Consider the following 11,959-nt stretch of genomic DNA (forward strand, 5'->3'; position numbering starts at 1 on the left):
TCTAAGAGCAGAATTAACTGTTGTTGTTGTTGTTAGGTGCTATTGAGTCAGTACCGACCCATAGCAACCTTATGCACAGCAGAACAAAACACTGCCCAATCCTGGGCCAACCTCACTACTGTTGACACGCTTGATTCCATCGATGCTGCCACTTGGCCAATCTGTCTCATTGGCGGTCTTCCTCTTTTTCTCTGACCTTCCACCTTACCAAACATGATATCCTTCTCCAGTGACTGGTCCCTCCTGACAAGATGTCCAAAGTATGAAAGACGAAGTTTGTCCATCCTGGCCTCTAAGTAAAGAACCAGTAGATCCATTTTGGAAGAAGTGAAGCCAGAGTTAACTGTTGTTGTTGTTGTTGTTAAATGCCGTCGAGTTGGTTCCGACCCATAGGGACCCTGTACAGGGTTTCCGAGGGTGTAAATCTTTACGGGAGTAGAAAGCCTCATCTTTCTCCCACGGAGCGGCTGGTAGTTTCGAACTGCTGACCTTAAGGTTCGCAGCCCGATTCGTAACCACTACGCTACCAGAGCTCCTTATATCCCCTCAAAAATAAAATAATAAAAATTTAAAAAAAAAAAAAAAACTGTGTGTACTGACATACCCACTTTTCTTTTGCCCATATGCCAGTAATGATAAGGAAAATAAGTGAGAAAAGATAGAAAGAAATATCTTTGATTCAGTTGAAGTCTGACCAATTTGAAAAGGGTTTTAGAAAATGGATGCAGAGAATCAGGGTGTATCAGTAGTCTTGGGTTAATTGCTAGCATCTTCCATTCCATGATTATATTTTTAACTCATTTGATCCTAAAATTAACTCTGTAAAATCAGTGTGATTATCATCTGCAATTTATATCAGAGGATGTGATATTGAAGAGACATAAATTGAGTTTAGCTAGCACATAGGAGCCAAGCTTTAATTTTCAGATTTCACATTTTTAAAATTTTTCTGACATTATGCAGCACATCCAAACATCTATGGAAAAACAATACTCTTAGACTCCTTAAGAAAATAGCTTCAGCCCTAAAGATTCCGGGCCTTAGATACCCTCATCTTTCAGTATAATTTTTGCCTTTTCAGGTCTGCACACTTTGTTGTTTTGGCGCCTGAGAAGATAGCTTATCTAATTTAAGCTTAAACATGGTCCTACAGTTAAGGATTTAGCAACTTAATGAATTTAGTGGGAAAATAAGCAGCAGGGAGGGTCTTTAGAATTAACTAATTAAGCCCTATAGCTGAAGTAGATGCAGCACATAGTGGGTGGTTAGTATGTCACTAAAGCTAAAAACTTTCACAAACTGTATATATGAAATGCTAGTAATAAGTAGATAATCATGGTGTGATTGTTAAATGTAGCCTGACATAACTCAGATATTGACAAGACAAAGCATTTAACTAACAGTTACTGGGTAAGAATAATTTCCTATGTGGTCTCAATTCAGAGTCTCCTATTCTCTTCCAGTCAGTGTTTGCTTCTCAATTCACATGGGCCTGCTGTTTTTCTGTGTCCATGCTCCTATTGTGTCCTTACTGACAGGGCTTGGGCACATCAGTTGATACCTAACACCCTATATCTGGTACAGTGCTCCTTGCTTCTGTGGTTTTAGGCAGAAAAAACTATCTTGACCGTAAAAAGTTTATGATTACTTGAAACCTAAAATAGACCTAACATGTGAAGACTTCAATAAAAAATGTGACTATATAATTTATTATCTAAACTGGTACCCCTTTCTGGGGACACTATTAATAATTTTTTATCCTTATTAAAAAAAAAAACTTTTATAGTGATATGAGTGAAAGTTTACATTGGTATTCCATTTAAAAATTCATAAAAATTTTGTTTTCTGAAATTGATTGTATTGTATATACTATATATGTATATATTTATCCTGCTTTCCTGTCTTTTCCTGCCTTCTGAACTTTATCCATGAGTAAATGCTGCCTTTTTGATTTCTTGTGGTTGATCATTCAAAGCACAGCGTATCTCCCTGGTGTTTTTGTTCATTTTATAGGCCTATGAATTGTTAGGTTGAAATTTGAGACATGGGGACGAGTTCAGTTCTAGTACTAAAGGATGTCTAAGGGCCATAGTCTCAGTTGCTCCATCAGTAAACTTGTTTTTTTTTCATGATTTCCACATTTTCACCCACTCTACTGAAAACCTCCTGTGATGATCCCTTTTACAATGATCAGAAGACACGGTTGATAACGCCAGGTCAGAGAAAAAGAGGAAGACCCTCATTGAGATGGATTGGCCAAGTGACAGCATCGATGGACTCAAGTGAGGCAACAAAGGTGAGGTTGGCCCAGGATCAGGCAGTGTTTTGTTTTGCTGTGCATAGGGTCATTATGAGGTGGTGCCGACGCGATGGCACTTAACAACACAACAACAAGAACAATAAGTATAAACAGGAGTTCTGGTGTGGCATTGAGGGTTAATGTGCTGGACTGCAGTGTGCGTTTGAACCACAAGGTTGATGGTTCAAACTCACCAGGTGCTCTTCAGAAACCCTATAAAAGGCCACAATGAATTGGAACTGACTCGACACCACTTAACAACAACAACATAAGTATAACCAGGGAATGTCCCAGGCAAAGCAGAACATATGGTTTCCCTATCAATAAAAGATGGGCTCTTGGTGTGGCGTTGTAGGATCTGCACTGGACTGTGAACCACAAGGTTGGCGGTTCAAACCCACCAGCCATGCCTCAGAAACCCTATACAAGGTTGCTATGAATCATATAGGACTCGATGGCACTTCACAACAGCAACATCAATAAAGGATTGCTGGATGAATAAGTAAATAAACTCTTTTCTTTCTGTTAATGTTTGGTTTTACCATCTTTGGATGTTTTATCCAGCAACTCATCAGTTTAAGGATTTTTTATAACATTATAGATAATAAATCATGGTAAGATCAAAGCATAATGGCTGCCAACTTTTTGCAAGTAGTCTTCTGCAGGATAAGCACTGGACTGCTAATCACAAGGTCAGTGGGTCAAACTCTTTGCAGCTACTTGGAAATCCTATTCAGGGTGGCTATGGGTTGGCATCGACTTGACGGCACTTAATAACAACAAATAATTTTGTAGAGAAGGAATTGATAGGTCATGTTTTGAGATACTTTTCATCATTGGAATCTGCATAGAAGTTCCTCTTGACTGAAGAAAAGGCTGGTTGGTATTTTGTTATAAAACGCATCATAGGATTTGTTCTCCAAATAAACTCTTGCATCTTTGTGAGGAATGTTTTTTTCTAAGCTTGTGTGTTCCTTTGTAGTTTATATAATTCAGTGGTAAAAAGCAAAACTTCGACAAGGAATGTGAAACTCCAACTTCCTGTTGTATTCAGATATGAACATCTTTAGACTAGATTCCCACAATGCTCTTCTACAGCTACTGACTGGAAGTTGTGATGGATTGTATTTTTATGCAAATCAAAAGACATTAACTTTGGAAAAGCTATATAATGAGTCCCTTCTGGGGTTCCAAGAAGTCTGCTGAATTCAAATGCATTTTGAATGCTATAAATGATACTAATGTAAGAGGAGATGGAGATGTTGAGGAGAACAACTCTAAAATCCCTATGAACTTAAGGCAAACCACCATTATTCCTCTTGTCAAAATATCTACCTTTCTGGATGTCTGCATCAGTTTGAGAACTGCACACTTTTTAATAGCAAAAGTCTCACCAAAGAGAAACACGCCATCCTCATATGGAACGAGTATCTCAATTTATATAGCTCTTGATATCTTTTAACATGAGGTTAAAGTTTTGTATTGCATTTAATACTTTTTGTTTGAATAGCTTCAGTCTATATATAATATAGGAGCTCTGGTAGCGTAGTGGTTACGAATCAGGCTGCAAACCTTAAAGTCAGCAGTTCGAAACTACCAGCTGTTCCGCGGGAGAAAGATGAGGCTTTCTGCTCCCATAAAGATTTGCAGCCTCAGAAATCCTGTACAGGATCATTATGAGTCAGAACTGACTCCACAGCACATAACAACAACAACAACAACAATAAGATACATGATAAATAGAACCCTGACATGGCACTGTAGGATAAGCAATGGACTGGTAACCACAAAGTTGGTAGTTCAGCCTTAACAGGGTGAATTGATGGCACACAACCACAGCATATATAAATAGGAATGTCCTTGACTATTAGGTTTAACAGTTTCTAAAATATTAGATATATTGAAATTGCCATCTCTTTTTAACATCAAAATTTATCAAAGAGCTTCGTATCTGATACCACTATCAAGTCATTAAGAAAGAGCTTATTCTAATGTGCTTAAAGGGCAGACTGATTTTCTTACTAATGTACATTTGTAAGTTGACCCATAACAGCTCTTGTACATAAGAAGATTTAACCATTGGATGCTACCATGTTATTAAATGCATAAGTTTAATCACTTTATCAAAGCATTTCAGTGATATGATAGAATTACAAATTATAAGTATCTAAATTGAATTCTTATAATTGAGATTCTGGTTGTACATACTTAATACCAAACATTCTGAAACAATGGGAATATGGAGAATAATTGGGACAGAATTGAAAGACAGAAAAGGTAAAGCAAAAAATACAATATGTTTAGAAAGAAATGAATAAAAGCATAAAATAATTTGTTAGTAAGACCTAGAAAAGCTGGAAGAAAGACTATAGAAGAATTGATACATTTGAGTTATGATGTTGGAGGGGAATATTGAAAGTACCAAGTACTACCAAAAGAACAGACAGGTCTATCTTGGAAGAAGTAACAGCCGGATTCCTCCATGGAAGCCAGGATGGCCAGACTTTGTCTCTCATGCTTCAGACATGTTGTCAGGAGGGATCAGTCACTGGGGAAGGATGTCATGTTTGGTAAAGTGAAGGGTCCGAGAAAAAGAAGAAGACCCCAAATGAGATGGATTGGCACAGTGGCATCAGTGATGGGCTCAGACAAAGCCATGATTGTGAGGTTGGCCCAGAACCAGGCAGTGTTTCGTTCTATTGTGTATAAGGTTGCTATGAGTTGAAACCAACTTGATGGCATCTAGCAACAACATAAAAACCGGACTGTATAAGGCAGAAACTACCCAAGAAGAAAAATTCAACTATTTTACATTAATAGAAAGAAATGAATTACACCCTGTGAAAGGCAGAAATCTTGTGAAACCTGGATAACCAAGGTAAGCCCAACTTTCACTGGTTTCACTGTAGTTGTTTGCTTAGGGGTGAGCAGATGGCATTCATTTTTGTTGTAGTTAAATGCCATTGAGTCAGTTCCATCTCACAGAGAGCCTGTGTAGGGTTTCCAAGGAGTGTCTGTTAAGTTTGAACTACAGACCTTGTGGTTCAAACTGACTTTCTGTGTGTAGGCTTTCTGAGGATCAGCTGGTGGGTTTGAACCACCCACCTTGCAATTAGTAATCCAGTGCATATTCTACAGTGCCACACCAACATTTCAATATTTTGGTAGCAGACTATAAATGTTTTTTGTCGCAGACTAGATTTAACTTGGTGGGCGGGTATGCTGGGGTAAGGGAAATGGAAAAGTGGAAAATGATGATCAGTGTTCTAATTTGGGATAGTGATGTGATGTCTGGGTTGTGAAAAGACATAGGGAATAAGGAGAGATCATTAGGCGAGGGTTGATAAGGCTTGTATAATGATAAAAGTCAAGTGACATTACTCTGTAAAGAGTATGTTAGAGTGTGATTTTAAAGTCAAATATTAAGGAAAAAAGGATGTGGCAGGAACAAAGAATGTTCCAAATTCAACATCCTTAGAAAGGACAAACTGAAAGATTTGCTCTGTTCTCTGCATAACACGGATACAGTACTATGCCTAAAATGGCCCCAAAGAAAGACATAAATGTATTTGCACATTTTTGGACTATATAGTACCTTGAGGACAAGTTTCTCATGTTCTAAAATACATTTTATACTACACAGCATTTATATATTGTTGTTGACGATAGGTGCCATTGAGTCAGTTCTGACTAATAGTGGCCCTATGCACAAAAGAATGAAACACTGCCCAGTGCTCCATTCTCATAGTTGTTATTACATTTGAGCCCATTGTTGCTGCTACAGTGTCAATTCATCTCATCTTTTTACTTGACCCCCCATTTTATCAAACATGATGTCTTTCTCTAAGAACTAACCTCTCCTGATAACATGGCCAAAGTATGAGAGACAAAGTCTCATCATCCTGACTTCTAAGGAACATTCTGGATGCACTTCTTCCAAAACATAGATGCTTGCTCTTGTGGTGGTTCTTTTGATACTCTTCACCAACACCATAATTCTAATGCATCAATTCTTTTAAGGTCTTCTTAATCATTGTACAAATTTCACATGCATATGAGGCCATTGAAAATACCATGGCTTAGGTATGGCACACCTCAAACTGACATCTTTGCTCTTGAACACTTTAAAGAGGTTTGGTGAAATAGGTTTATAGGTCATTTGGTTTCTTGATTGTTCTTCCATGAGTGTTGATTGTGGATCCAAGCAAAATGAAGTCTTTGACAATTTCAATCTTTTCTCCATTTATCATGATGTTATATATTCGTCCACTTGTCAGAATGTATGTTTTCTTTACATTAAGGTGCAAGCCATACCGAAGACTGAAGTCTTTGATCTTTCATCAGGTATTTTAAGTCCCTTTTACTCCCAGAAAGCAAGGTTGTATGATCTGTATATTTCAGATTGTTAATGACTCTTTCTTCAATCCTGACGCTACATTATTCTTCATATAATCCAGTTTCTTGGATTATTTGATTAGCATACAGATCGAGTGAGTGTGGCAAAATGATACAATCCTGACATACACATATCCTGATTTTAAACCATTCAGTAGCCTCCTCTTCTTTCCAAATGACTGCCTCTTGGTCTGTGTAGAGGTTCCCCATGAGCACAATGAAGTGTTCTGGAATACCCCATTATTTATATTATACATAGCTATTCATGATCCACACAGTCAAAAGCCTTTGCGTAGTCAGTAAAGCACAGGTAAACATCTTTCTGGTATTCTCTGCTTTCAGCCAAATCCATCTGAAATTAGCAGTAATGTCCCTTGTTCCATGTTCTTGTTTGAATCCAGTTTGAACCTTCTGGCAATTTTCTGTTGTGGACGTTTTTCATTATGTTTAGAAAAATTTTACATGCATGTGATATTAATGTTGTTGTTGTGGTTGTGAAGTGCCATTGAATCAGTTCCAACCCATAGCGATCCTGTATAGGGTTTCCAAGGAGCAGCTGGTGAGCTTGAACCTCCAACCTTGCAGTTCAAACGGCTTTTGCAGTCTGGCACATTAACCCACAGCGTAGTATTGTCCAATTTGTTCCCTGTGAATTTTCTGTTGTAGACGTTTTTCATTATGTTTAGAAAAAATTTACATGCATGTGATATTAATGGTATTGTCCAATTTGTTCCACATTCCATTGGGTCACTTCTCTTTGGAAGGGGCACAAATTTGTATCTCTTCCAATTAGTTGGACTTCCAAATTTTTTGGCATAGATGAATGAATGCCTTCAGTGCAGCATCAGTTTGTTAAAATATTTCAATTTGTATTCCATCAATTCCCAGAGCCTTGTTCTTTGCCAGTGCCTTCAGTGTACCTTAGACTTCCTTCTTCAGTACCATTGGCTCTTGATGATATGCTACCTCTTGAAGCGACTGAACATTGAAATTTATGTTTAGTCCAGTGATTCTGTGTATTCCTTCTATCATGTTTTGATGCTTTCTGCTTCTTTCAATATTTTCCCCATTGAATCCTTCAATATTTCAAGTTGAGACTTGAACTTTTTTCTTCAGTTATTTTAGCTTGAGAAATGGTGAACATGTTATTCCCTTTTGGTTTTCTAACTCCAGGTCTTTGCACATTTTGTTGTAATATTTGGCTTTATCTTCTCGAGCTGATTTTTGAAATTTTCTGTTCAACTCTTGTACCTCTTCATTTGTTCCATTAGCTTTAGCATCTCTAAAGCCCTAACTAAGAAACTGGGTGCTATTTTTCCTTATAGTTGAAGTATACCACCCATCTATCAGCTTGATGTACTTTAGTGGATTTCATATTTCTGTGATGCTAGAATTGATGCCACCAGTATTTCAAATACTAGCAGAATCACCCATGGTAGAAAGGTTTCAGCACAGTTTCCAAAATTAGATAGACAAGAAAGAAGAAATTGCCACCTATTTCTGGGAAAAAAGGGCTAGTGGAATGTTGTCTGATATACTGTCAGAAGATGAGACCCTCAGCTTCAAAGTCACTCAAAATACAACTGGGGAGGCTTCTTCCTCAGAGTGCTTCAACCTTAATGGATGGAGCAAAGCTTTCAGAACCTTCATTTGCTGATGCTGCCAATGAGAACAGCTGCAAATATCCATTAATAATTGTATCATGGAGTATGTTGTTGTTACTAAGTGTTGTCGAGTCAATTCCAACCCATAACGACCCTGTATAGGGTTTCCAAGGAGCAGCTGGTGAAGTTGAACCACCGACCTTGCAGTTCAAATGGCTTTACCGTATGGTGCATTAACCCACAGTACCACATCATGGAGTATAGGAAGTAAGAATCTAAGATAATTAGAAGTCATGAAAAAATGGAATGTAATGAGTAAAAATTATTAAATCTACATTGGTTAGTTGGTTTGTTATGTGGTGTGGAATTGGTTCTGACTCATAGCGACCCTGTGTAGGGTTTCCAAGGCTATAAATCTTTACAGGAGCAGAAAGCCTCATCTTTCTCCCATGGAACAGCTGGTGGTTTCAGACTGCTGTGCTCTCATATGTTGGTAATGTCAAATTGAAGATTAGTGATGTAATTTTCATCATTGAAACAACAGCATTTCAAGATCTCTCCAACGGTGTCAATGACAGGATAATATCCTATGTCAACAAGGAATAACAGGTAATAGAATTATTATTCAAATTTACATGCCAATCACAAAAGTCAAAGATAAAAATATTGAAGTGTTTTACTAATTTATACAGTCTGAAATTGATCAAATATGCAATCAAGATACATTGATAATTACTGGTTATGAGAATGCAAAAGTTGGAAACAAAGAAGAAAGTTCAACAGGTGGAAAGTATGACCCTGGTAATAGAAATTAAGGAATGAAGCCAGAGATTGCATGATATAAGTATGTGAGACCAATGATTCATTCCTTGCAAATTTCCTCTTTCAGCAACATAAATGGTAACTAAAAATATGGACCTCATAAGATAGATTACATAGGAATCAAATAGACAATATATGTGGAAAGAGACACTGAATCTCAGTATCTCCAGTTAGAACAAGATCAGGAATGGAGTGGAACAGACCATGAATTGTTCATATGCAAGCTCAAATTGAAGATGAAGAAAATTAAAATTGGTCCATGAGAGTCAAGATCTGACTTTGTGTATATTCCACCTGAATTTAGAGACTGTCTCAAAAACAGATTTGACGTATTGAACATAATGACCAAAGACCAGGTAAGTTGTGGGATGACATCAAATACATCATACATGAAGAAAGGAAAAGGTCATTACAAAGACAGGAAAAAGAAAGAAATAAAAACAAAATGAATTTCCAAAGATCCTGAAACTTGTTCTTGCTAAAGCAAAAAGAAAGAAATGATGAACAGAGGACTTAAAAGACTGGCTAGGCTAGAGAAAACAAAATAAAGTATTATAATGTTATAATGATATTTTCAAAGATATGGTGTTAATAAAACAAAAGGGAAGACCATGTTCAGCATTTCTCAAGCTGAAAGAATTGGAAAAAAAAAAAAATCAGGCCTGAAGTTACAACTTTGAAGGTGTCTGTAGGAAAAAGATTTAACAGCACAGGAAGCAACAAAAGAAGATGAGACGAATACACAACCACTGTACTAAAATAATTGGTTGACATTCACCCATTTCAGGAAGTTTCATATAATCAATAACTGATGGTATAGAAGGAAGATGTCCAAGACACACTGAAAGCATTGGCAAAAACAAAACAAGTCTCCAGGAGTTGAAAGAATACTAATTGAGATGTTTCAACAAATGAATGCAGTGATATAGGTGCTCACTCATCTATGTAAAAAAATGTGGAGAACTTGGCTAGAATAGATCCATATTTGCATTCAACCCAAAGAAAAATGATCCAATCAAATGCAGAAATTATTAAACAATATCTTTAATATCACAAATATGAAAAATTCTGCAAAAACTTATTTTTCTCTCTGACAAGGAACTGCTAGAAATTCATGCTGGAATCAGAAGACGACATTGAATGAGGGATATAACTGCTAATATCAGATGGATCTTGACTGAAAACACAGAATATCAGAAAGATGTTTACATGCATTGTATTGATTATGCAAATATATTTAACTGTGTAAATGATTACAAATCAAGACAATATTTTGAAGAATGGAATTTTAGAACACTTAACTGTGCTCATGTGGAACCTCTACATAGACCAAGAGGCAGTCCTTAGAACAAGCAGATACTGTGTGGTTTAAAATCAGGAAAGGTGTGTGTCAGAGTTGTATCCTTTACTTGAAGGGGGAGAGGGACAGAAAAACTATTTTTAATTTCATGCTTCAAATTGTTATCCATACATTAAGTACTATATTAATTTTGTCTTTAGGATAATAAGATTAAACTTGACTCATATTACTTCATCTGAATTTATTTCCAGAAATACACTTTATTCATTTTGCTTATAAGCACCTACAGAACTGCCAAACCAGAAAATAGGACATTTGAAATCAGAATTTTAAAATTAACCTCCCACCATCACTTTTTTCTTTTAAATCACTTTTGGATTAATTTATCATTTAGCATTTACATTTAAGGTTAGGGAAAACACATTGTCTAACAAAATATTATGCAAGAAATTACAAACTTTTCATAAATGGTTGCCCTGGGTTACACTTGTTCCTGACAAAAATACACTGCGCATAACACAATAAACTAGACTAGTATCACTTGTTATTTAGTGCCATCGAGTCCATTCCTACCCATAGCGACCCTTTATAGGGTTTCCAAGGAGCTGCTGGTGAGCTTGAATTGCCAACCTTACAGTTCAACCCACTTTGCAGTCTGGCGCGTTACAGCGCCACACTAAAACTGGTATCATAGGTTACAAAAATTGGTGAAGGTCAGAGTGAACCTTGAAGGTTGAGAGGGACCATTTAATAGATAATCTTTGGGTTTATGAAAAAAAAAATAGTCTTGTACTGAATTTTATGAATCTTAAAAATAGTGTTTTAGCAGCTTTAACCCTTTCCATTATATAAAACTTACCCTAGAATTTACTTTTGAGATAAAGTTTACAACCAAATCAATGATATACATACACGGGTGCTTTAGCACAAGGGAAAACAATAAAAACAAGTTATTTTGAACCTTTAAAATTAGTTCATAGTATTTTAAAAAGTCTGTTGTCGTACCTTCAGCAAATTCATACTAAAATAGTCTATTTTTAATAGGATAAAGGCCAACAAAACTTTATATATGAGGTGGTTACAAATTGGGCTGCAAACTTTAAGGTCAGCAGTTCGAAACTACTAGCCGCTCCATGGGAGAAAGATGAGGCTTTCTGCTCCCGTAAAGATTTATAGCCTCAGAAACCTTGTACAGGGTCACTATGGGTCGGAACCAACTCGACGGCACTTAACAGCAGCAACAAGTTTATTATATGTATTTGCATTGCTCTTACTTACCTAGATATTTAAAACTTTCACATCATAACACCCCCCCCTCCCCGCCCATTGGAGCAAGCTCTGCAGAAATGATTTGAAGCTAGATCACTATCAATAGTTTGTGCTGTAATAAAACACAAAAATGTGTTTTGAAAGCTATTCAGTAGCCACCCAATACTGTCTATAAATCTGGTGTGTTTGTTGGCAGACAGTTAACCATGCATGTAAAAAACAAAGTCATTGGAATGTGCAGTGTCTCATTTTAATTGTTGTTGTTGTTGT

This window comes from Chrysochloris asiatica, unplaced genomic scaffold, assembly GCF_000296735.1.
Source record: "Chrysochloris asiatica unplaced genomic scaffold, ChrAsi1.0 scaffold00235, whole genome shotgun sequence".
NCBI classification, from domain to species: domain Eukaryota; kingdom Metazoa; phylum Chordata; class Mammalia; order Afrosoricida; family Chrysochloridae; genus Chrysochloris; species Chrysochloris asiatica.